The sequence below is a fragment of the Podarcis raffonei genome, chromosome 7 (assembly GCF_027172205.1).
Source record: "Podarcis raffonei isolate rPodRaf1 chromosome 7, rPodRaf1.pri, whole genome shotgun sequence".
NCBI classification, from domain to species: Eukaryota; Metazoa; Chordata; class Lepidosauria; order Squamata; family Lacertidae; genus Podarcis; species Podarcis raffonei.
The window spans coordinates 49,942,302-49,965,029 of NC_070608.1; the positions used below are offsets into that span (position 1 = coordinate 49,942,302).

At 38.9% G+C, this 22,728-nt stretch overlaps 1 protein-coding gene and 1 non-coding gene across 5 annotated transcripts in view; one reads left to right on the forward strand and one right to left on the reverse strand.

The window, feature by feature from the left end:
* Positions 1-22,728, forward strand: part of GNAL (G protein subunit alpha L) — a 153,038-nt gene that overhangs the window by 81,170 nt on the left and 49,140 nt on the right. The gene's annotated exons all lie outside the window — the stretch shown is intronic.
* LOC128418123 (small nucleolar RNA U3) lies at positions 21,641-21,857 on the reverse strand. Its single transcript, XR_008331664.1, has one exon. It is a non-coding gene; the product is annotated as a small nucleolar RNA U3 (small nucleolar RNA).

Consider the following 22,728-nt stretch of genomic DNA (forward strand, 5'->3'; position numbering starts at 1 on the left):
TTTGGCTGAACCCCACCTACCATTGGCTATTACTCCAGACAGACGGACGGACAGACGGACGGACGGACAGACAGACAGATGATAGATGGATAGATATCTGTGTATTTTCAATTCAATTGTTTCAATTTTTTGCTCACTTTTACCCAGTTTTTTGTAGCTGTACTGTTATATATATAAAGTTACATATTTTGGACTTTGACCATTAAGCAACTTTTTCCATGGGTGAGTGACACTTTGTAGGGAAAATGTTCCCCACTGCTCAACAGTTGCAATGCATCTTGTCAAGCAAGAAGATGGCTAAAATCCTTTCCATCTGCAGTCCCCTGGTTCACAGAGTGTTCATAGTCCACCACACAGATTAATAATCTCATTCCATTGCATCTCTTTCCACTGAAATCTATTTTGTTTAGGACCAGGTTTTTTTTATTCTGTATCACTGAGCAGGTGAAGCACTCATATGAAAACACTAAATATGAAAGGAAAGGCCTTTCTGTCTGGTGTTAAAGCAAAGATACTGTCTCCAGTTGCTGTCTTGGATGTGACCTAGCTGGCTTAGCTCCAAACACTAAAATCACATCATAATTACTTTTTAGTGTACAGAGTGCTTCATTGCCATTAATTTATTAATCTTTCCAACAAGCCCAGAGAGGTTAGTGATATTTTCCCCAAACTTGTGGGGAAGGAGTCTGAGGATAACTTGACTCAAGTTAGGAGAGGATTACCTGCTGATATGAGTTCCCACTTCCTGCTCTAAGCCTGTGCATTACACCATTTCTCAATATTATGTCCTTCATGGGAATTTATATATTTTGCTCTGATCCATGCTGGATTGAGGGGAGTAGGAAGAGAGATCTATAGCCTAAACTAGCAAGTTGGCACAAAATATCACTGTGCTGTTTTGTTTTTATTTAAATAGCATCCAGATTATCAAAGAAAAATAAATATGCAGCTTGACTTTTGGCATTGTACTAACCTCCAGATACTATAGTAGATCCTGTGCCTCAAGTACAGGCTTAATTAAGGTTCCACAGAGCCATAGTAGTAGCTGGACAGAAATGATTTATCAGTGCTGTTGACTCAAGAGGACAAGGTACTTTGCTAATACAAAACTGACTGTATGTAGACTGTAACTCAAAACTTGCACTTTGCCCTTCCTTCTCCTCCATGAAGAAGAGATTGAAAGTGTTCACTTCTATTTTCAGTTAACTATAGTTATTTATTATATCTTAACTGAGAATTGTTTTTAGTGTTAACTGTGGTTTTTGTTGGGGGGCAGGAGAAGCTAGGACAATTACCCATGTTTTAAAGTTGGTTTGTGTCACTAAACCATGACTGAAAAGCTCCAGTGTCAGTCCGGGTTCTGGCATATGAGTAACTGTGTTTAGTTGAAAACAGAAGCAGAAGTTTCCAATCTCCTCCTTGCTGCCATGCACCACTCTTGATATCCTCTTGAGCAAATCCTATCTAGGTAAGGTTGTAAAGCAGTAAGTTGCATCACAGCTTCAGGAACGCCTTGGCAATATTGAATTCCTGTGCCCACGGTTTTACAGATATGATTGGCAACTAGATTCAGCGACAAACAATTCAAGGCAACTGGGAAGACAGGTGATTCCCCCCACTCTTTCACATCCTCCCTCTCCTCTCCTCTTTCCTGCTTTCTAAAACCTCAACTTCCGGCAAGAGGTGGAGAACCGAAATGTGTGGAGGTTCTGCATATCCATAGCCTTTTGCTTCTGGATAGCCTGGAAGCAGTAAGAGTACATTGGTTGGTTGCCTAGCAGCAGCTATACACAGGTGTTTCAGGGAGTGGGAAGAGGATGAGAGAGGCAAGATTAGAAGGATCTTTATGTGTCTTCTATTACAGCTGTCACATGTCACTCACCCTTTCTCCCAGGCCTACTGCCTAAACTGTTTGCTTATGAAAATGAGCAAAAAGGACAGACCTGTGACTGTTACAAGCAGCAGCCTGACATGTTCTCTTAGTTGTGTTTGCAGCCCAGCTTGCTCTCAAAAGAGGTCTTGTGGCTGTGCCTGCTCTGGGTCAAGTAAATATGAGAGCCACAAAATTTGATTTCTTGGTAGCTGCTCCCTGTCTCTGGGACTCCATTCTTCCAGGAGTGCCCTAGCAACTATCTGTAGAAGGTGCCTGGGAATATGGTTGTTTGTTTTCTTGTTTTTAGATGAAAAAATTATAATCAGATGATAATATCTAGTTTGTTAAAACCTCAGGGTCCCTTCCAACTCTGCAGCTCAATTATTCTATGATTCTATTATTCCCTCTCTCCTGCTTTCTAAATGAAATCTGAGTTCACTAGTAACCTAAGATGACAAAAGATGCTTAGATGTATTCAGAACCACAACAGATTCTTTAATCATGTTATGAGTACATAATAGAAAAACTTAAAAATCTGAGAAAATACATTTTAGGTTTAAGCTTATATAGCTGGAGTACGGGCTGGTTATCTTTCAAGAGGTGTTAATAAAAGTATACACCTGATTTCTGGTAATAAATGCTTTGTGTACTGACCTGGTTCAACCATCGCATACTGTGGTCTGTGTAAATGAGCAGCATACTAGTGCTGCTTAGGGCAAAACAGTTTTTGGGAAGGCAATTTGGAGCAGAGAAGCACTTGACAGGGACAGTGAGTTCTTAGCTCTGCCCCTGTCTTATTAATTTTCCACTGTATCTCTTCTTCTCAGTTGCATTCTCTGGTTCCAGGTGCTTGTTTGTGAAATAAAGACCCATTTGAAACCATGATATGGTGGAGGAGCACCAAGGAATGTTTTTTTACAGCTTCTGCTGATCTTCTTCTTCTTCTTCTTCTTCTTCTTCTTCTTCTTCTTCTTCTTCTTCTTCTTCCTCTTCTTCCTCGGCAATCACTCGTAGCCGAGTAAGATTGTCTTCCATGAACATGGTCTTAACAGTGCGTCCATAAGTGACTGTAGAGGCCAATTCTGGGTCCATGAGTCCTTCCACAGTGGAGACATAGGTTTCCGAGTGGGAGTTGATCACAGTGAGGGTTTGCCTTCCTCTTAGCATGTTTTTCCTTTTTGCCCTAAGTTCGAGCCAGTGCCACAAGACTCTATGTATATCTGTAGATTTGGGAAACAGAGCAGTCTGTTTGTAGCTGCTCTGCATCTTTCCAGTTTGACTCATTATTCAGGACCCAGTTACATCTGCTCAAAATGAAGGCTGTATAACTTTTATGTTTTAAGCAACTACAATACTGTAAAACAGTCATGTAGACTGTTGGGTTCCTCTGGGGCTGCTCTGTGCATTTTCCTTTTCACAGGATATGAATTAGTGCCATTTTCTGCACTGTTAGCTGGCTGGTTTGCTAAAACAGGTAATTCCCCAGTTTCCAAGTAATATGGTGAGCTCAGGATTCCCACAAATTTATGATGAGACTTAAGGGATTTGGCTATGCTAAAATATAGCAAAATTGAGTAGTGGCTTTAGATGTAAGGTTAGGTGGATTTTTAGTAGTCTTGCATTATAAATCATGAAAATTCTATTTCTTCTTTGTTGTTCCATTATAGTTGTTGGAGCATTCAATATGAAATTGGTTGATGAGAATCTGCTTGTTGAAGTATTAAGATGTCCAGATTACAGAAAAAATGGATGAAAAATGACTGTGTTTACAAAAAAATAAAATTTGTGACTGAATAAGGGAAGGTCTAGTTCTATTAATTTTTTTCTGCAGTACATTTAACAAGTGACTATTGAAATATTAATCATAGAAATTTAACTAACAAGAAAGAAGACCAGCTAAAGAGAAAAGGAATGCAAGACACAAAAGCTAGCCCTCTGCTCCAAATGTTTTTTCTTTCTTGCTGTGAGTTTTTGTGTTTTGGTAAAGGTATTTACAGTATTATTTTGCTTGAGGACCATGTATGTGTTTTGAAGAATTGCCAGGAAGGAAGTGAGGAGAATTTGGATCATGCTATCTTTCATGTGGTTGGCAGAGGCAGGTATGGCAGTGGAAGTAGAATAGGCAAGCATAGCAAAAGGAAAATTAGACATGTTCCCCTTCCAGTTCTTCCAGCCAATATTTTTTTTTACTTTCTTGGCAGTAGCCCTCCAGATCATAAAATTATGCTGCTAAACAACAGGCAGGCACATTGTAAGAAATCCAGGATTTATCTTGACCAGCATACTGACTTAGTTTCTGTAGCAGAGACCTGTGTGGATGAAGAGGGTGACATTAATCTGCCCCGTCTCTGTCTATTATGTACAGCATCTGGTAACTTCTGGCAGGTGGAGAGAAGAGTTGCAATGATCTGTTGTGATTCTGTTCCTCTGACAGTCTCCAAATTTTGTGTGAGCCCTTATGGTAGGTGATTAAGGCAGGATTTGGATTCTTTTGAAAAACCATCTATCCCACTGGCCAACAAGCTCTCTACCCTGACCAACAAAGGTGATCTTTAGGGATAGTGTTGGACTTTCTTTGATAATTGTTCATCTACAGCAGCTGAGGATGACTTCTACCACTGGCCTACAGTGCCTGTGGGCCTGTGTCAAATAATTTTTAGTTCTATCCATTCTACAGAGCAGACTCTTGATTTGATGTTGGCTGAGCAGAGTGCTAGTGGTATATGGGTGGGAGAGTTTGAGATAACTTCCTAACAGGGTTGGAAAGCTGTTGTCTTTGTAGAACTCAACAGAGAGAAAGATGGTGCCAAAATTAGAATTAGTTGGCTTTGCCTGTCTTTGGCTCTGGCTCCACCTCCTTTCGGCTCCACCTACCTACCCCGACTTCCTTCCTAGCTTTCTCAGTATCAGCCACCACTCAGCAGCACCTCTTTGCTCAACAGAAAGTTCACATCCATGAGCCGGAAACATAAGTGAATTTCTTGTAATGAGGGAAAGAGGAATGCTGTAGCTTTGATATAAAGAAATGTTTTCCTAACAACTTCATTCATATAAATTGTTGTAATTCCGTCTAATTCACAGCTTGGGTCAGAAAGGTGTAACAAAGTTGGATTATTTAAAGTCTTTTAAAACTATCAATCTGTAAAAGTCATGCAATTTTTATTGGATCATGATTCAGAAAATTGCAATTATAATTATCTTTCTCTTTTCAACTTTTATCTTTCTTTTTAAAAATAGTTATTATGTGTTACTAGATGGGTACAATTAAAACTACATTTTGTCACATAATTAGTTACTATGTTAGACATGTACAACGTGCCAAAATTCTCTTTGTCTAGAAAGTGTATTGGTGTTTAGTTTCAGTAACTTTAAGACACTTCTCAATCCAAGAAAACAAATTAAACCTGTACATCACTGACACTACATTGACTGAGACATGAGTCTGGCTCAAGCAATGTATGTGCAAGTTTTGGTCTAGAAGGAGACAGAGTTATTTGGAAAATTGTTTGCCTATTTTATATGGGATCATGCAGCAGGGTTGCCCAGAGACTCTTGAGTGCACCCCAGCTAAGGAGGTGAACTGGAGTAGTTTTTCACATTAACCATGATTCATAAACTATATATATCAAGATGGATTAGGGAATACTAAACCTTTCAAAAAGCTCTGGTTGCTTAGTTTCCCCCCATAAAGTTAAATGCATGCCCCCCCCACCTCTCCACCCCACCCCGTGAAACAAAACCAAGCTGGCTGGGGAGGGGTGAGAGAAAATTGACACTTTCAATTTTTATAGCAAAGGTAAAATTACTTACCAGGGTAGTCCCTGAAACTATTTGGTAGAGGTTTTTTTTACTAGGGGCACTTCCCCAATCTATCCAATTTTCATGTGCCCCCCCCCCCCGAAAAAAAGAATAAAAAAGGATAGGGAATATGACTTCAATTTTCTTGCACCAAAGCAGAGTTGCTTCTGAACCTATATTTCTGAAATTTGACAGTCTTCATTCCTTGGCAATGGGTGTCCATGCCTGCATTTTTCATCCAGGTTTTGAAGAATATAGCAAATTAATAGTTCCTCTCCCCCCCCCCTTTAAACTTCTCTGTACTAAAACCTCTTTATGTATCTGCCAGAAATTTGGCAGGCATATTTCACTCTGGAGATGCAACTTTATCTGAAAATAAAAGTTGAAACAATATTTTGATTCCCATTATAGTCAATGAGGGCAAAGCAGAGCTTCGGATTTAACAGATCTGTTTTGGAGCAAAATAGTAAATTGAATAGGCATTAAACAGGTTGGGCTACTTCCAGAAGCTGCAGACATCTTGTGTTCAATGCACACCCCTACTATATACAATGAACTTTAGCTTATTTTACAGAAATGGCTGTTGCTCAGTGGCAGTTCTCACATAACACACAGTTCTAGAATGAAATTTAGAAGTATTATCAGAGCATAATTTGCTGATAGAAGCAACCCCATGGACTGGTGCACTTCTTCCTCTTTCTTCTCATAGTTTGCATGATTTAGATGTAACAGTAAACTATGGTGTGATCAAACAAGGAAGTGAGAGACAAAACTGGAATATGTGAGAGGAGGAAGAGAAAAAACAGGGGCATGAACAATCAGAGTAATGTTTTGCTGTTGTGTGTGAACCAAGCCACTGTGTTCTGTCTGGAACTTATATGCCGGTTAGATCCCTCAATGTTGATCAGCCATTAAAATTATAGACAAATGAATAACCCAGAATGATACATGATACTGGCACATTCTTAGCATGGAACAGTGAATTCTTTTGTTTTTAACAACAACAACAATGATATCTATAAACAGTCACTTGTAGTGTTTGCAACCCAAATATAGCAGTATTGTGCTGATTCAGTACCTAACTATAAATAATTAAACTGTATTTTTTATAAACAGCAAATATATAAAAGTATCAGTAATTGCATACATTGCTTTAGATACATTTTTCTTAAGATTGCAGGGCCATCTCTTTAAAGTAACTCGATATCAAAACGTTAGTTTTTGTTTGTGCTAACAGTGGCACGGTGGGGGTGGGGAATAACACTAATCATTATGCTAAGACCCTCTTAAAATGGCTCTGAAATAGTTTATAAAAGCCCCGTGTGATGTGTGATGTGAAATGTACAATTGGTTCTGCTTTTGTTAACATTCTGTAGGCTGTGATGTGAAATTGCCTGCTTCATTGGTAGCGTGCAAAGTAGCTGCTTTTATGTGAATGTACAGTTGTGTTTCTGCATAGAGCTGTTGCTGTTTATGCTCATAGCTTTATAGCTAGTTGTTGCAAAGCAACTGTACATATCAGCAGCTTGTTCTGGGGATAACCAACCCACGAGGATTGTGCTTGTCTTTCTTCCTTGTATGCCCTTGGCACTCTTTCATGGTAACATTACTAGGACTCTTCCACCTTAATCCTAGCATAACAGCTGGGGAGTATCACTCCCTGACAAATGGTGTTTGCTGGGGGGGAATAGCACTAGCTGCTAGTTCACTTGACCGGAGTTCTTTGAATACATGAAACTCTTACATTGTTAAAGGCTAAGCAGGTCTCAGTGTGGATGGTTCCTGGATAGGAAACTGCCAAGAAATGTCACACACATTGGTCTGAGTTTCCCAGAGGAAACATGGGATAGAAGTGGAATATATTACATAATAAATGTCTAGCTGAGTGAGTGAGATAGGTATGGGAGCGGCAAGTATTTGCTCAGATACCAATTCCCACTTCCATCTGCTTTCCCAAAAATGTTGTCCTTACTGTCATTTGGGGATCATGGTGTGAGTAGAAATGTTGAATTGAAGGAGTTAGTGCCTAACGTGTTTAATGTGTGTTGCACTCCTTCTTAGAGCAAAGTGCTATGGGAGGGTGGTTCTGAAATGTAATGTAATCCATTCCTATAAACACAGTTTCGGTTTGTTTTGTCATCAGCATGCAACCTGTTTATCCCAAATTTAGGACTCCCATCACACTGAACAGACTTGTTGTTATCTGTGTATTGAGTAAGGATGAGATGTTGATACTATCAACAGCCTGAAAGATATAAGCCATGGTGCTTTCCTAAAAATCAGCTGTTATAAATGGAAACACGCTCTCTTACAGAAGCAAGTTGTCAGCTTGACAATGAGCCTACATCAAAGTCCAAAATGCAGCTGCAAAGTTAGGGCATGGTATTAACTGTATGGATCACTTAGTATAAATATTACAAGAATTCCATTGGTTACTATTTTCTTCCTGGACTAAAATCAAGCTGCTAGTTTTAACCTTTAGAGCTGCATATGGCCTCGCTCCAGGAAACCTGAGGGAGCACCTATGGCTATAGTTTTTCATACATTCAGGTCTATCAATTAAAGCTTGTGATGGGCTCCATGTACATCAGACTAAAATTTATAACCAGTAGAGTCTTATTCATCAGATCTGAATGTCTGGGGCATTCATGTGACAAGTGAAGACCTTTATAAGCAGGCAGTTAACTGGTGTACAGTGGTATCTCGGGTTACATACACTTCAGGTTACAGACTCCGCTAACCCAGAAATAGTACCTCGGGTTAAGAACTTTGCTTCAGGATGAGAACAGAAATCGCGTGGCGGTGGCGCAGCAGCAGTGGGAGGCCCCATTAGCTAAAGTGGTGTTTCAGGTTAAGAACAGTTTCAGGTTAAGAACGGACCTCCGGAATGAATTAAGTACATAACCAGAGGTACCACTGTACTAGAGATTTTACCTGCCTTGTATTAGTTTAATTCCCCTGTGTTTTGCTAATTTTAACAGTTGTCTTATTGCTGCTTTATAAATGGTCAGCTTGCTGTTCTTGACTTTGGAGAGTTGTAAAAATGTTGAAGCAAGTATCCAGTATATAAGCTTAACAAAATAAGAAATAAGAAATCTATGGACCATCTATGGAGTTGGAGTCTCACAGGGAGGGCCACAGGTTTCCCATCTCTGGCTTATGGGACATGGAATTTTAAAAGACATTTCCTCCTATTAGAAGCAGCTTGGTAGTGTTGAGAAAAATGTGAAACTCAGTTGTCTTTCCTTTCCTTTGTGTTTTTGTTCCATGGCAATAGCTCTAAAATCCTTGGTTTGTAGGCCTGAAGAAAAGACCCGTTTTTAGCTTTGTACAGCATCTAGTGATTTTGGGTCCTTCCTAACTTAAAAAGATAATGCGGGGCAGATACACAAATGCTTTCATCTTCTAAGGACTGGGAGCAGAATTGACTTGAAACAGCCATATGTGTGTGTGCCAAGGAACAATAGTGTACTTTTCAGGGGAGCAGGTGGCACTGTGGCCTAAACCACTGAGCCTATTGGGCTTGCTGATCGGAAGATTGGCTGTTTGAATCCGCGCAACGGGATGAACTCCTGTTGTTCTGTCCCAGCTCCAGCCAACCTAGCAGTTTGAAAGCATGCCAGTGCAAGTAGATAAATAGGTACTGCTGTGTCAGGAAGGTAAACAGTGTTTCCATGCACTCTAGCACTTGTTACGGAGTCCCGTTGCACCAGAAGTAGTTTAGTCATGTTGGCCACATGACCCAGATAGCTGTCTGTGGACAAACGCCGGTTCCTCAACCTGAAAAGCAAGATGAGCACCGCAACTCCATAATCGCCTATGACTGGACTTAACCGTCCAGGGGTCCTTTACCTTTACCTTTACCTTTACCTTAGTGTACTTTGGTTTCACCAACTCCTTTCAAAGTATTGGTGAGGTGCTAAGAAGCTACATTAGTGGCTCCATCCAAGTGATTATTGCATGCAGTTGTTACTGGGGCAATGATGAAAAAGGGCATGTGAAAAAAGGCTCCTACAGTCTCAGTAACATATGAATGGACCCTAGACAATTCATTCTTTTTCAGTATTCAGTTTCATAGTATTTTTACCTACTATCTAGTATCTAAGCACAATAACTTACAATCCAGCAGATGTCCTCAGTCAGAAGAGGAAGTGAAGCAATTTCCCCCAATTCCTGCCCCCCCCCGCAACCCCACCCCCAAAAATCTGTTCTGGAGGGTCCACCAATCCTCCATAATAGATTTTCTGGGTGTGCTGGGAGCTGCAGAAAGAATGGGGATTTGGCAGAAATAAACTATTCTCCTGCTCCATTAGTGAACATTGTACCCTGGAACAGCAGTGCTAGAAGAACCAGTTAAATTCCATCTATTGAATTATATAGAATCATATAGAATTGTAGAGTTGCAAGGGACCCCAAGGGCCACCTAGTCCAACCCCTCGCAATGCAGGAATGCTGTCCATAGCCATCGCTGAGTGGGCTCAGACCCTCAGCTTTCTGGTTAACAGCCACGTACTGACCCATTGCACCACAGAGACAGTGTGGTGTGAGCACTAAACCTTATAAACATGCACAAGATAAGGACAAACACATGTCAACCTTATGCAAGTTACATTGACTTTAAAGGCTGGTGACACCTGCATTTCTGTATTGTGTTGCAAGATCCTGGAAAGTAATAAGCCTTATTTTAACATTTCATTAGACTAAGTTTTCCCCATAGAATAACTTGTTATTCAAAACAAGCTCTTAAGGGAAGGAAGTTCACTTCAGTTGGTAACAGTTCCTGTGGATACCAAAGAACTTTGTACAATACACAGTACTGCATCATGCAACATCTTGTTTAGAAACTTCAGCTTTAACCTGGATCAGTGTCAGGTGACATGTTGATCTTCAAAAGCTGGAGTGTTTGCAAAAGGAAATTGAATTTGATGGCATACATGCTGGTAGAAGTGCTTTGAGGCCCAAGTTGTTAGTGTACGTTTTGGGGGAAAGGACACATGTATTCAGTATAACGTTTGGTTTTTACTTTAGCTCTGAGGCGTTTTTATGACAAATGTATTATATAACCCTAGATGTGACTGGATCCTAGAATTCTGTACTAGTCTCTGATCCATGGATTGTTGCCTAGAGTTCAGTTCTCTAAACCAAAGTGTGTGGTTTTTTGTTTTGTTTTTACCAAGCACTCAGCACTGTTCAATGTTCCTGTTGTTGTCCTGGTGTTCCTGTTGATGGTTTGGTGCAAAATTTAATCTACCCACACTGATCTGCCAGTCCTTCACTGCTGTGTCTTCAAGTAGAGATTAGCACAAGCATATGTATCTAGAAACGTATTCAGGGCTTGCTTAAATTTTTTTTATTTAGAAGAGGAGGAGTCTCTAGCTTGTGTGCACTCTCCACAACCTGCTCTTCTCCTGAATAAAATGTAGTCTGTGCATTTGTCAGTAATGATGCTTCCATGATAAACTCACTAGCAGTTACAGTGTGTTTTCCTAAAAATTAAATATTTCTCTCATCATATCGTGGAGCTTTTAACTGATAAGTTGAAGAAATCTTTGGAATGTGAATATTTTTGAAAATGGTTTTAGTAAAAGAGGTTGGATGCTTATCACACATTTTTAAAAGTTCGTTTTAGAATTAAAAGTGTACAGTATGCTGCCTTCAAATAAACTGTTCAAGAAAAGCTGAGTTGACTGTTCTTTAATAACTTTTGAATTGGAATTAATTGTTCACTTGATTTTCTTTTAGGAAAATAAATAGGATTAGTAATGCCATAATAAGAATCAAGAGAAGTTATGTACTGAAATTATATTAGGCTTCATTTTTAAAAAAATAAATATTATTTATTAATTGATAGGCTGTAATCCTATATGTTCTTACCTGGGAGTGAGCTCCATTGAACTCTGTGGGGCAGACATATATAGGATTGCACTATACATTTTATAATGTGCACAGTCCAACCAAAGTTGAGCACTGTTGAATTTCATTGGTTTGAAAGGAAGATATCTAAACTATAATTAACTTTATCACTGACATAAATGAAACTTGTATTTAACATTATAATATTCATCATATTATTTTTAATGTATCTGAATTATATTTAATCATAAATATTCCACAACATTAAAATCTCTATTAAATAATGTTTAGCTCAGTCATTGTGGAGTAAATGTGTTGAATTTACAGAGGGACTCTGCAAGAGAGATACAGTACTTTTTTGGTGCAACTGGAAATGTTCTTATTTAGCAATTAAGTACCAATTTATGGTTTGTGGTTTATGTGTTATAATGTTGTGAATACTATTCCCTCTCCCCCTACAAAGATAACGAGTTACATCTACATAAAATTAGACAGTACTATAAATGAAAAATCAGCCTGCGGATTAAGAATGGCCACACTTAAACTACATAATTAATTGGAAGAGAATAAATTATATTCAAATATAATCTGAATTCCTGTACTGTGTCTTGGTGGCTGTAAAGATGAAGAACATGTTATAAATATTTTAATTAATAAATATCCTTTAACTAAAGCTTTATCAAACATTATACAGTGGTACTTCGGGTTACATACGCTTCAGGTTACAGACGCTTCAGGTTACAGACTCTGCTAACCCAGAAATATTACCTCGGGTTAAGAACTTTGCTTCAGGATGAGAACAGAAATCGTGCTCCGGCGGCGCAGCGGCAGCAGGAGGCCCCATTAGCTAAAGTGCTGCTTCAGGTTAAGAACGGACCTCCAGAACGAATTAAGTACTTAACCCGAGGTACCACTGTACTCTGAAATAATTCTACTAGTTTGAGTTAAATTACTCTAGATTATGTAGTTTGAATACTTTTCTTATTTTGAGAATCCAGGAAACAAAATGTTTTCTGCATTGCCACTTTAAAGCAAGACAGCAGACACAATTAATGCAAAAATGAAGCTCTTTCTCCTGCTGTAAGTCTTCTGGTTTCTCAGTGCCGCTCCTTAGTTGGAGAATGGGGGGTCTCTTTTCTCTTGCCCTCCCCCACTTGTTTTAACTTGTTTCCTAGACTTGTCATGGTTTTCCCTGAGGAAGCCTAGCTCTGTCTAACCTTTGCCCTCATAGACTACATTTCACAAATTTAGGAATATTGTTAGTTGCTTTCTACCAAGTCATTGGTCCATCTAATCCAGTCCTGTTGATACTGACTGACAGTGACACTCCAGTTTTTCAAGAAGGAATCTTTCCCATCCATACCTTGGAGGTGCTGCAAATTGAACCTGGAACCTTATACATGCAAAACATGTGTGTTTACACTGAATTTACAGATCTTCCCCAGGGTGGGAAAGAAAGCTGGAGGTGTGTATCATGTTTATCCTCTTTTGGGGAGTGGGGGATGGAGAATGCACTAAAGTTTCATCCAGTGTTTGGATATTACACAGTCGTACGTTGGTTTTCGAACAGCTTAGTTCTCAAACGTTTTGACTCCCAATCGCCACAAACCCAGAAGTGACTGTTCCGTTTTGCAAACTATTTTTGGAAGCTGAATGTCCGACGGGGCTTCCGTGGCTTCCGATTGGCTACAGGAGCTTCCTGCAGCCAGTCAGAAGCTGCGCTTCGGTTTCTGAACATTTTGGAAGTTGAACAGACTTCCGGAACGGATTCCCTTCGACTTCTAAGGTATGACTGCAATGTGAATGTTCATTCATAAATGTTGTGCTGTGGTATTCTCAGAATGCAATTTCTATTGATGGCAAAGAATACTTTTACACCAATAGAAATCCAAATAAATAAATTTGCCACAAATACAGCACTTTTTCAAAGACTTACGGCAATTGATGGCAAGAGGACTAGTGCTGAATATCAAGATTTTAATCAATCTTCTAAAAGGGTGATGTTCCCAAGAAAATTTTAGTAGCTTTTAACTCTTGTCTTCACTCATTTAAGTCATTTGACATTCTTCTTATTTTCTATTCTCTTAAGATGCCATCAGAAATGGTTGCCTAGGAGATATTGTTCTTTCTAAGAATAGGTCACACTAAATGGTACCAAAAACCCTGAAATACAAAAAGATCCTTTTTAAATATGACTTGCTGCCATTACTGCAATTTATGTTCTACAGAATATATACCAAAATCTGTACTGTTGTTATTTGCATCTGTATGGTCTTACCCTCTCCCCTCCTCCTCCTTGTCTACTGTAGAAATAATTTTGAATAAAAACCGATAATAGCCAGATTGCACAATATCTTTTTAAATATCTGAATTTATTGGTTGGAGATTGGCGAAGATAATTGAACTTAGTTCATAAACTTTTAAGACCTGCCTTCCAGTTTGCATGATGAAGAATAATTAAGCAGGGCAGAAGCATGCATGATGACCTAATTAGCAGAATCTAATTGGGCTGTTGCATATATTGAGTCTCTGTGTGGTGTACCAGTCCATCATGGGATGGTGGAGGGCACACTGCTATTTTACCATACAAACTGACCTAACAAATGTGTGAAGTGGACCTTAGTTGTTCCAGCAAATTGAATTCAAATAGGGAATGGAAAGTGGGAGGTGTATGGGATACTACCCAGGATTTCTGAGTTCAGAATTCTTATTTTCAGCTGCTATTCTACATCAAAATCAGAGACTTCCTCCTCCCTTTATTGGTTGCTTAGGTAAAACATCTACTGGTAGATAACTTGCAATCTGAAGTAAGTAAATGATCAAGGATTTATGACTCCCAGTTGTATAGCAATGGCAACAACACAATGACCTCCTCCTATTCTACTAACGAAATGAAAAAAGCTGGGGGGGGGAGTGTTAAGCAGGAATTGATTTTTATGCAGGACTGTGTGACCTCAGTTAAGGTCCAGTACTCCAAAAAGATTCCTAGGCTCAGAATAATGTAAAGGATATGGGCTGTATCCACCTAAATTTTAATTAGGACAGATCCATTGAACTTAATGGATCTAAGTTAGTCAAGTTCATTCATTTCAATAGCTTTACTCTGAGTAGGACTAGCATTGGCAACAGTATTCTCTCACCTGGCTCTGTAAAGGATGGGGGAGTAGACCTTGTAAGCCTGAAGTCTGCTCATCTCTGCCCTATATGCCACTGGAATTGGGGAGGGTGGGTATTGCTGTCACTGGCCTACACATGCATTAAAATAGTACACAGTCGCGGGGCAGGGGGTTCTTCTGCATCCAACTTCATCACTGTAGTCCTGGTAGCCTCAGTGGCTAGAAGGGCCTTTTACCAGCTGTGACAGGTAAAACAGCTAAGGCTGTTCCTGGACTGGGAACGGAGTCAAGTACTGATGACTTCAGGGTTTTGAGTACTACAGTGTTTTCTATGTGGGACTTCCCTTGTGCTTGATCCAGAAGCTGCAGTTAGTGCAGAATGCTGCAGCACAGTTGCAGACAGGAACGAGAACCTCTCAGCATATGACACCTCTGCTCAGCCATCTGCACTGTTTGCCAATTTGCTACAGGGCCAAGTTCATGGTGATAAAGCCTGTAACATCTTTGGACCAGTTTCCTTGCAGGATTACCTTACCACATATATGCACATATACTTGATCCACACACATGCAAAAAAATCAACCTTTTAATGTGGCAGCACCTACACTTTGAAACTCCCTGGTTGGCAGGCAACTTCACTGTTACACTTTCTGGCACCTGCCTAAAACATTTTTGTTTAGGCAGGCCTATCCAGATATGTAGATGTTGCATGTGTTTTAATCTGTTTTTAGTACATTATTGATTTTGAATGTTTTTAAATACCTGTTTTTACTGTTTTACTGAAATAATTTTAATGGGGGGGTGTAAACAGCTTTGAAGTTTTACTACAATTATATACATTTTGTTAAGTAAAATTAATAAAATAACCCAATACAGTAACACGCAAATGTGAAAATGATAGTAAAACCAAGTGGCATACAGTGTCTCATTTTTTGTTTTTGTACCTATTGTCAAGAGAAAAAGAAAATAAACTATAAACGTTTCTAACATACTATTGCAATAACAAGAAAATGCTGCTTGAACCCAACAATAATTCTTGAATGGTATACTTTTAATAACACATATTCCTCATTTTGTCTGGTACTTATTGGTTCAATCTGTTTTTCCATTTTTTGTTATGCCAAATACAGTGGTACCTCAGGTTACATATGCTTCAGGTTAAAGACTCTGCTAACCCAGAAATAGTGCTTCAGGTTAAGAACTTTGCTTCAGGATGAGAACAGAAATCGTGCTCCAGCAGCGCGGCAGCAGTAGGAGGCCCCATTAGCTAAAGTGGTGCTTCAGGTTAAGAACAGTTTCAGGTTAAGTACAGACCTCTGTAACAAATTAAGTACTTAACCCGAGGTACCACTGTATTTTTCCAAACCCTTCAGAAGCAGATGATACTGGTTCAGTTGAAGTAATCCTCCAAATCGTTCGGAGGAATAGCTGTGACCTATGGGCAGCTCCTTCTTGCTGCCCTGTTATTTATACATTGCTTCACTTTCAGTTCTAAGTTTTACTTCAACCATGATTTGGCATGTTTTTCAAACCGCTGTATGAGAATGGGGCAAAGAGAAGGAGGAAGATGCCTGCAATTCATTTCAGTGGTTGGAGTTACCTAAACTGGAGCTTTATCTAACATTGAGCTCAGATGACTTTAGCTGCCAGTAACACATTTCCAAATAGCAACCTTTCTATTAACTTAAAAGAACAGTTCATTACTTGTTTGTTTGTTTGTTTGTTTTCTTTTTAATTTACAAACTCATGTTTTCAGCATGCCCTAGGGATTTCCTGATGTGTGCAGAAACCACTACCTTGTCTATGGGTGGCCATATTTCAGCGTCAAGTTCGGTATTAAAAGGAATGATAGTTTGCACAGTCAACCAAGTTAAACACATTTAAGTGCCATTTATTTTAATAGGAAAGGTAAACATACCCTTTAGTCTATTCCATTGAAAATAGTGAATAATAAAAGGTCCTTAACTTTGGCTGGATTGTTCACAGTGTTTGTTTAGATAGCGGTATCTAGGACTGTTTTAAAAGGCTTGTTATATCGATCAACTTGCAACCACTTTACTTGAGCAAATATGTGTGTTTTTATTAATATTTATTAACAATTTGCCTCGCCTTATCTTGAGGGCTCAGGATGAGTCGAATGAAAATAGGTAGAAAGTATTTTTAATGGCTCTGTTAAGTAACTGTGCTGGCATCTCCCTCAGCCAATTATTGTATGTGACTGGGTAGCGGATACAAATGATGTGTGTAAATTTAAGAAAGCTAATTGCTTACATAGATTTAAATTTTATTCAGCAGCATGGTGGACTGGCTTGACCTGCACTGAATAAAAGGCATTTGTTATTAAGCCTTGGGATTTTGAAATGTACTTTCAGATCAACTCCCTATTCTGTTAATACTATATATAACTGGTGGAAATAGTTGAAATGTGTAGGAGAAATACAGTGTAGTAATAATTGAATCAATGCACTATTTCAGTCAGTCAGTCATTCTAGTTCTGCATTGCATTGGTATCTCATGACAGATGCTACTGCATACCCAGTTTGAATGTTGGGTGTTAGTTTTGTTTTATCTTTGAAAGGTTTAGGCCTTCTTTCTTTTTTAAATATTTTGTCAGTATGTTTGTTTTCAAACAAATCACTACCTTACATATCTTAGAAATTTGCTTTCTTAGGATATTATGCTAATTATCAGATTCTTCCAACCAGTGCAAAATTTCCCACATCTGGATCACACAATGCCCTGATTAAGAGCCAGTGTTTACTCAAAAAACACTGTCTCTATTTTTTTAGGGTAGTTATGTTCCATTAACAATTGTTTTATTATTGTTTGGTGTGAGCAACCTTTTGCTAAGGCAAATATGTGGCAGGATATGCATGTTTTAATTTAAAAAGTAGTAATAAACCACATTTGGATTCTGAATTTGGAGTCAGTGACCAGGATATCCTTTATTTGAAACTTTTTTCCTAGCTATTTGAAATCTTGTTTTTTTAAAAAATCACCATGATAAAACAGAATGCCAATGTGAGGAATATTGAAAATAAATAGTTGGGAGTTTTCCAGCATGACTACCCAGCCTGCAAACTGGCAAGTTCAAATAGCAAACGTTTTGCTTCCCTTGAAAAATATGGCACAGACTTTGGAGTCAGACTAGAAATGGAAATGGGAAGAATGGATGCTATCCTCTTGTAAATGCATCCTGAGGGGACGACGACATTATGGCGTCAAAAGTGGTTTGAATTCATAGATTATGTGCTTTGTTGCAGGAATGCCAGCTTGCTTTGCAACATAATTCCCTTCACACTCTTTTTACTGATTTATGTGATCTTCACATGGTTACAAGGGAGCGGAACTGCGCTGCTGGCCCCTTCCCTGATCTCCACACAGTAGATGTGGGTATTTGGAAGGGGAAAGGCTTTTCAAATCGACCTATGTGTGTATGGGTTTTCATCCAACAGACATCCACTCCAGACATGCGGATATTGGAGGGGGAGGGGTTCCGGAAATCAAATTATGTCAGGTGCAGCGTTAGAAACTAATCACCAAATGGCACCTTAAACATAGGTTACGGTCACCACAACGGAATGTCCAGGTGCCGCTTTTCCCCAGTGGGACTTATTGTTATTGTTCATTTCGTTTCTATACCACTTTATATTAAAAAAAAATAATCAAAAAGGTAATTTACATTAAAACAGAAGCAGGCAACCTAAGGCCCATGGGCCACAAGCGGCCCACGGGGATCGTTTAACCGGCCCACAAGCTGCCCCCAAACCGAGCCACCCGCTCGGCGAGTCCCCGCCCGCTGTGCTAAACTGGTGGGGTGTGGGAACTCACTTTCGCGGTGCTAAAAATAGTGTCTTCAATGCTCAGACGCCGAAAACCGTGTCTGCGCAGACACAGATGCCGGAAATCGTGTCTGCTCAGGCACTGGAAATCGCAGCTGCACGCATGTGATCTGGCCCGCGGAGGGATCTCCGCTAGAGGAAACCGTCCCAGGCGAGGTAAATCTTGCCGACCCCTGCATTAAAACATCAAATAAAACACCATAATGACACTTTCTGAGTACCAGAGGAGCTTTGGGATTGGCCTCGAAAGCTTTAGTCACGAAAGAAAATAGATAAAATAACTTTGTCTAAGTATAGCCTAATGACTCTAAATGTTGATGATAAAAAAATGCTTTCTGAATTGTCTCAGCAGCAGAAGTTACTTTTTAATTGTTCTGTGTTTACATATCACTTTGGTTGGGAGAACCACCTTTCATTATTCTGCTGGCAGTGTACACATTATTGTTTGCCAATACAAGTATCCATTAAAAAGCCTCAATGTGCTAAAAGAATTGTTGATGCTTTCTTGAGTTAAAAATGAATTATAAACAAAAATCGTAAATCAGCTATGAGCAAATTAAGAGTCTTGGTTTGGGATACTGTATTATTTTTACATTTGGTTTGAATACATGGAAAAAACCTATCATTAGCTGATTTATGCATGCCTGCAAGATCCTGGTTGCCACTTAAAATCGCTTCTGTGTATTTGAGTCTCTACACTGCTGCAGAAACATTTTGAATCAGCTTCCCATTTAGTTTGGTCAAATTGGTGGGAAGTATGCATGCAATTGTTGTGTTTCTGACTCTGAGGGCCTTATGTTGCAAATCCTTGTGAATAAGCAGATTGAATTGTACACATTCCACGAGTCCTAACTCCATGAAAGTTGTTTTTCGCAGCAATCATACCACCACTGGGCATCTTTGAATCAGTTCCATGTTGTGGTTGCTGTTTCAGTAGTACGTTTAGTTTAAAATCAGATGGGAGCTTTGATGTTTCAAAAAGTACAGTGTGAGAACAAATCACAAAGGCTTAAAAACATGAAGGTGATTTATTAAACAGAGCTATAAAATGCATACCAATACGACACCTTGTTGTGCTCTTTGCCTGAAACTACACTGCATACTTAGACATCTATAATCTAAATTGAGCATTAGATCAAGGATCAGTGAACAATCAGTTAATACCAAAATCATTGTATGTTTCTCTTGTCCCAGCATGCCTTCTGTTGTTGTATTATATTGTATTTACTACCTAAGAGAGAAGTATTGATTCAATGAGTTGAATTAGCACCTCTCAGCCTACTGGGGCATACAGGGTGAGGAGTTGGAGGGGCATCAGAACTCAAAGATGTTCCTGGTTACTACTTTAGAAGCTCACTCATGTTGACAGTGCTGTTCATCTGAAAATCAAGTCAGTGATATCATTGAACTTCAAGATTATACATAGGATTTTATCTAAGGAGGAGTGACTAAGCCTTTCAGGCCAACCCTTTTTGGCATTATAGTGGGGGACTTATGGGAGCAGCCAGTAAAAAAAAAAGTTTTGAAAATTATTATTATTACTATTATTATTATTATTATTATTATTATTATTATTAATTAGTTTTTAAAAATTAAATGGAAATAAATGATTGGGGGAACCCTTCAGCATCACAGCAGGGGACTTTCTTAAATGAAGTTCTGGGGGGCAGTTACAGACCACATGTTGTCCACCCACTGATATAAGGAGTATGTAATTTAAATAAGTATAATCTGATTAATGATGTCCAGAATTAATTTTTAATAATGATAAAAGTAATATTTGTTTCAAATCAGAGAATATATCATATTGGACAAATATTATTAGTCACCAGTGGTAGAGACTATGGGTCTTTTGATGTCATTGTGTTTAATGCTTTATTTTCTGTAAACTATTGCCATTCAGGTTTGGGTGGATGCATAGCTGTCAACCTTCCCTTTTTTTGCGGGAAATTCCCTTATTCCAGCGCCGTTTCCCACTGCTTCCCACTGCTATCCTGGATTGTTAGATATCCCGTAAACTGTCCCTGGGACAGGTGAGGCTGCTGATCCCTTATTTTCAATCTGAAAGTTGACAGCTATGGGTAGATGAGTAAGGTTTCATTTTGCCCAGGAATATCATGGTAGCATTAAGGTGCTTTAAAAAATAAATGGATTTTGTTTATATGAAGAAATATATGACAGAGATCTCCTATGTTATTTGGAAACTTATTGATGGATTAATTAATTGTGCAGCAGTCCTATGCTTCCTTATTTTGGAGTAAATTGTATGTATCCAGTGAAATTTACTGCAGAATAAGCAAGCATAAGATTGCTGCTCAAGAATGGCAGAATTGAGCTGTTTGTAACTAATTAGCAGTTAACGTAAGAATATGAGAGTACCACTTCCAAAATTAGAAGAAAGGGCAAAAATTTTAAATGTTAATTTGGTGACTCACATATATTTATATATGGAAAAATATTCTAAATTGAGTCTTCCAACTCATTTTGAATATTCACATTTTTAAGAAATGCCATATTCTGCTTTTGTGTATAACTGAGTTTTCATCCAGCATGATGACAAATCAGATTGCATTTCCTAGAACACATAAGAAACTAAGAGCCTGATAGATATTTAAAAGGTGTGCTCACTCTGCATTTTGATAATATTCCCTCCAGAGTAAAATACAGAGAGAAAACCTAGAGTACTATAGTACAGTACCATTTAGTTTTCAGGTTCAATTCAAAATGCTGGTGTTTACCTATTAAGTCCTGAACAGCCGAGGCTCTGAATATCTTTGGGAGTTCCTCAGAACCCTTGAGACTCAGACTCCCACCCCATTATGATCTACCGGAGAAGCCTTTCATTAGGAATTGTGTAACTGCAGGTCAGAAAAAGTCCTTTATGGTCCCAAAGGAATTATTGTCTTTACCAGTTATTAGAAATCACTGTAAAGGCTTTTCATTTAGGCAGGCTTTTGAAAACTGCTTTTGTAATATATTAAAACTTTTGTTGTTGTTGTTAAATTGCTTGAGCTATAATGTTTTTCATCTAGGACTGCAGCGTTTAGTTATGTAATGGCATACATTGATTAAAAAAAACCCTTTTGATTGTTGGTCAGTAAATTTTGCGTATTATTTTTAATATAGGTATCTAGGTTTGAGGAGGGGTATGTTATTTGACCACTCAGTCTGTGTTCTCGCCCTCCACTCTCTTTAATAAAAAGAAGGCACAACAGTTATCAATAACAGGTAGCAGCTCCAGAAATGTAATGCTGCCCACTTGGCTTCTCAGAAGAAAACACTTTGACTCCTCCTCATGGTTCACTTTCGAGCCAAACACTTTAGAGCACAATTCTCAACTTTGACACTGTAGAAACGATCCTGAAAGTATAGGTACTTGCAAAAAGTTTAGTGATTCTCTCCTCTCTCACACAGAGTATGCATGCTTCACAATCACATCAGTTGATTAAAACATAATTAATTAATTAATTAATATTTTGTTGAGTACAGCAGTACCTCCGGTTGCACATGTGATCTGTTCCGGAGCTCCGGTCGGATCCCGAGGTGTGCATATCCGGAGGCACACGGCGCATGCACACGGCGTGTAGAGGACATCTGTGCATGCACACACAGTGAAACCCGGAAAAATACTTCCAGGTTTACCACGTTCGCATCCTGAAGGATACGCAAGCAGAGGTGTACGTATCCAGAGGTACCACTGTATAAGCTCCAGTTTTTATTTTTTGTTGAGTATGAGTTCTAATTTCATCCCTGATCTTTACTGGGTATTTGTGATACACTGGTTGGTTGGTTGGTTGGTTGGTTGGTTGGTTGGTTGGTTGGTTTTTATCTTGGTAAAACACCTTTTTCTCCATTATGAAAAAATTAGCAACAAAATGTTTGTCAGTGCTAAACACACCTACTATGGACTAAGCCTCATTGGGCATAGCAGGACTTACTCCAGTGTATGTATACATAGGATTGCACTGTCTAGTAAATAATAGATGTGAACAAGAACAATTATAGGAACTTGGGAAGCTGCCTTATACCATCTTAATCTTTTATCCATCTGGTGCCGCATAACCAGTGTTCACTGTCTCTGCTTCTCTAGGGTCTCTGGCAGACGTATTTGACCTAACCTGCTATATGATCCTTTAAATAAAAAAATCAGTTGCCAGGGATGTACCTTCTGCTCCCAAACCATTGAGCTATGGTGCCTCTAGATTGTGTACAGTGGTACCTTAGTTCCTGAACGGCTTAGTTGTCA